The following is a 4,430-nucleotide window of genomic DNA, read 5'->3' on the forward strand; positions in this document are numbered from 1 at the left end:
CATAATTGTATGTGAGCCTTCAGAATGAAGACCCCAAGATACAGGGGAATTGTTCATTTCTATGTTTAGGTTCAACAGATTATGGACTGTGTAGAAATACGATTGGACAAGAAGGGTAGGATCTAATAGTAACAGACTGAGGGGAAACCCAGCAAGGCCTGTCTAGATTCTTCTTGGCCTCTCTGCGCAGCATTCCTTCCTTCTGGACGTGGGATGGGACCCTCTCTGGAATGGGTATGACAGTCAAGCAAGGTAGGTCAGATCATTTCTTTCTGACCAGTTTTTACACAGAAAGGGGAGTGGGGAGTGAGAGGACCGTTTTTAGGTTTTATGACTGGCTTTGGGTAAAACCAGTTCTGGTTTCTGATGACCTGCCTTGGGGAAGAGGGATTCTAGTTTCTATGGGTAGCCTTGGGGAAGAATGAGAGGCCAGAAACAAGAGGGCAGGAGAAGGTCAGAGAGAAAATTTTGCTTCAGGGGCTGCTTCTGAGCCCTTCGTTTTAAAGTATCAGAGATGATCGGGGCAGCCTGGCTCTGGATAAGGTCTCTCGACGTGTGAGTGCTGATCTTCCACACTGGTTGCCCAGCTCTTTTAAAGGGTGGTTTTCAACCTTGGCTGCATACTGGAATGACCCCAGGAGCTTTAAGAAATATTGCTGGCCTTGGCCGGGTGCGGTGGCTCAAGCCTGTAATCCCAGCACTTTGGGAGGCTGAGACGGGTGGATCACGAGGTCAGGAGATCAAGACCATCCTGGCTAACACGGTGAAACCCTGTCTCTACTAAGAAATACAAAAAACTAGCCGGGTGAGGTGGCGGGCGCCTGTAGTCCCAGCTACTCGGGAGGCTGAGACCGGAGAATGGCGTGAACCCGGGAGGCGGAGCTTGCAGTGAGCTGAGATCTGGCCACTGCACTCCAGCCTGCGCGACAGAGTGAGACTCCGTCTCAAAAAAAAAAAAAAAAAAGAAGAAATATTGCTGGCCTGGCGCTATGGCTCATGTCTGTAATGCCTGAGCTTTGGAAGGCTGAGGCAGCATGACTGCTTGAGTCCAGGAGTTCGAGACCAGCCTGTGCAAGATAGTATAAGAGCCTGCCTCTACCAAAAAATTAAAAATCAGTTGGGTGTGGTAGTCCACGCCTGTAGTCCCAGCTACTAGGGAGGCTGAGGTGGGAGGATATCACTTGAGCCCAGAAGTTAAGGCTGCAGTGGGCCATGATTGCATCACTGCACTCCAGCCTAGGTGACAAGCAAGATTCTATCTTTTTAAAAAAAAAAAAAAAAAAAGGTGCTTGGAGCCTACCCCAGAGATTCTGATTTAATGATTTTTATACTGCACCCCCACATACCCCCCAACTGTGCCAGGTGCTTCTACTGTGTATCCAAGATTGAGAACCACCAGCTTTACAGCAAGGACATTTTCCTACAATCTTTGAATTTTCTTGCATTTATTTGCATATGGATTCTCAGTTAATCAAATAAATAAAAAAAAAGGAAACCTGTAAATGCTTGTCAAAGGCTGCTGAAGCTTCAAGTACAAAGCCCACAGAGATTAAAGACTTTAAATTGTATGGTCCTTTAGAATCATGCTTCTCAAAGTGTGACCCATGGACCAGCAGAACATCAAGATCACCTGGAACCTGTTAGAAATGCAAAGGCTGGCCAGGTGCGGTGGCTTACACCTGTAATCTGAACACTTTGGGAGGCCAGGAGTTGGAGACCAGCCTGGGCAACATATGGAGACCCCCATCCCTACAAAAATAAAATCTGTTGGGTGTGGTGGCATCCACCTGTAAGCCCAGTAACTTGGGAGGCTAAGCCAGAACAGCTTACACCCAGGAGTTTGCAGCTGCAGTGAGCCATGATTGGGCCACTAACTACACTACAGCCCGAGTGACGGAGCAAGATCCTGTACCTAAAGGAAAAAAAAGCAGAAACTCAGGCCCACCCAGACTGCCTACTGGAATCTTGAGAGCTGCAAATCATTGATTTTTAGCACAAACCATTTTGCCCACCCCAGCCACTGAGAGACTTGAACAAACACTAGCATAGTTTCTAGCAGCTCAAGGCCGTGTCTCAGGGATAACCCAGGCCCCTTTGGGTCCCTGCCTGGGGAAGCTCAAGGCTGCCAAGAGTTTACCATTTGTTTCAGTCAATGCCTGATCATAGGTTTCTAATCTCCCCCTTGTTTTTTTGAGATGGAGTCACGCTCTGTCACTCAGGCTGAAGTGCAGTGGCGCCATCTCGGCTCACTGCACCCTCCGCCTCCCAGGTTCAACTGATTGTCCTGCCTCAGCCTCCTGAGTAGCTGGGATTACAGGTGCACGCCACCACGCCCAGCTAACTTTTGCATTTTTAGCAGAGACAGGGTTTCACCACATTGGCCAGGCTGCTCCTGAATCCCTAACCTCAGACGATCCACTCACCTTGGCCACCCAAAGTGTTGGGATTATAGGCCTGAGCCATGGCACCCAGCCCCTCCCTCTTCTTAGAGGACTTACTTGATAAAATTTACAATTGTAAATCCTTTCTGTCCCTTTGAGGGATGTATGTGTCTTCTGCTGCACAGGAATGTGTTTCTCAGTTTTTCTGGGAGCCATCCCTTTGTCATATAATTATCAGGAATTATAAGGCGGACTCCTGGTCTCAGTGGGAGGCTAGAATCCTAACTTCGATAGATAAACTTGAGAGTTAGCAGACACAGATAGCCTAATCACATTGACCAATCTCCTTAACAGCTTTTTGTAATTTTCCACTTCCCTAGTTCTATTTGAACCTCTTCCCTCCCCTCTTTAAAATTCCATCACCTCTGCACAGATTGGAGCTAAGCTCAGTTCTACACTGAGGACTCTCTCCTTCTGCAGTAGTTATTGAGTAAAATCTGTCATTATTGCCTTTAGCTGGTATCCAGCTTTTTCTTTAAGTCTCCATTTTAATAAGGTCCTTACATGATGTGCATGTACATTACAGTCTGAGAAGCAGTGTCATAATACTTACCATTCCCTCAGTGACTTATAAACAGCCCTGAACGGGAAGGAATTACACCCATTTTGCCGATGAGTTAGATCTTTGCTTAGTATCACACTGGTAAACTAGAAATTGAATATGCCTCATGACTCAATCCAGTGCTCTTTCCAAAATGACATGCTAACCAGAAAGAGAAGACCACACTGCATGTGAGGACCCAGGGGAAAAAGCTGGTGAGAGCTCACAAAGACCCAAAAATGTTTCTCTTGCTGCATCTCCATTGGTGCAATGTCCTCTCAGGCTTTTTTTTTTTTTTTTTTTGGATATAGAGTTTCGCTCCTGTTGCCCAAGCTGGAATGCAGTGGCACGATCTCGGCACACTGCAACCTCTGCCTCCTGGGTTCAAGTGATTCTCCTGCCTCAGCCTCCCAAGTAGCTGGGATTATAGGCATGTACCACCCCGTCTGTCTACTATTTGTATTTTTAGTAGAGATGGGGTTTCACCACGTTGGCCAGGCTGGTCTCGAACTCCTGACCTCAAGTGATCCTCCTACCTCGACCTCCCAAAGTGTTAGGATTACAGGCGTGAGTCACCACACCTGACCTCAGGTTCTTCTTTATTTGCAAGAGAACTGTTTCAGCATCAAGTGTCTTAGGTATTAAAGTTGTAAGTTTAGGTATTGAGTTACCGATCAGTAGCTGGAGTACCAGGGATGACAGGTACCAACGCTGTGCAAGTACCAAAGGCTGTGGCCTCAAATGCTGCAAAAGCCCAGCCCTTTATGGGCCTGTGCATACTCCGTGCAGCCACTGCTACATGAAGTCAGATACAGGCATGGTCTTAGTGGGTCTTAGTCCTGAACCACTCACCCCTAACACTCTGCATACTCAATCCCGATGCTCTCCTACTTTCCCAGCTTTACGTCCAACGTCAGTATCCATTCTTGCTTTCCTGGGCAAACACTGACAGCCTTCTCCTCCTAGCTGGGCCACTCCCCTGGGTAAACACTAGTTCCTATTTCCACCCCCACCTTTCTACTCCTGGGCCAGTTTCATGCCTTGAATAGACTCCCTGCGGCCAAGCTCCCTGGTGGCTCTTGATGATGTCACTCAAACTTACATGACAAAATTCAAACAAAAAAGATTAAGAAATTAAGTTATATTTCATCATCTCTATGTTCTTTCTTCTGATTTGCCAAATTAGGCTAAAAGACCAACAGAAAAACAGCTGCCAATTTTAAATACTTCCAAAGTCATTCCTCTAGGAAAGACAGCAAAATTACTAACATGAATGACAGGATGAATTTTTCCTGGTCATTTTCAAACCACTTAGATAGCTAGAACCAGAGGAATCCCCCCAGGCACTTTACCCCTTAGCCATGGAGAATGCTGACTTTTTTTTACTTTCAGCCAATTATATGATAAATATAATTATTAGTTTTATCAGAAAATCTTGTACATACAGG

This window comes from Chlorocebus sabaeus, chromosome 9, assembly GCF_047675955.1.
Source record: "Chlorocebus sabaeus isolate Y175 chromosome 9, mChlSab1.0.hap1, whole genome shotgun sequence".
NCBI lineage: Eukaryota > Metazoa > Chordata > Mammalia > Primates > Cercopithecidae > Chlorocebus > Chlorocebus sabaeus.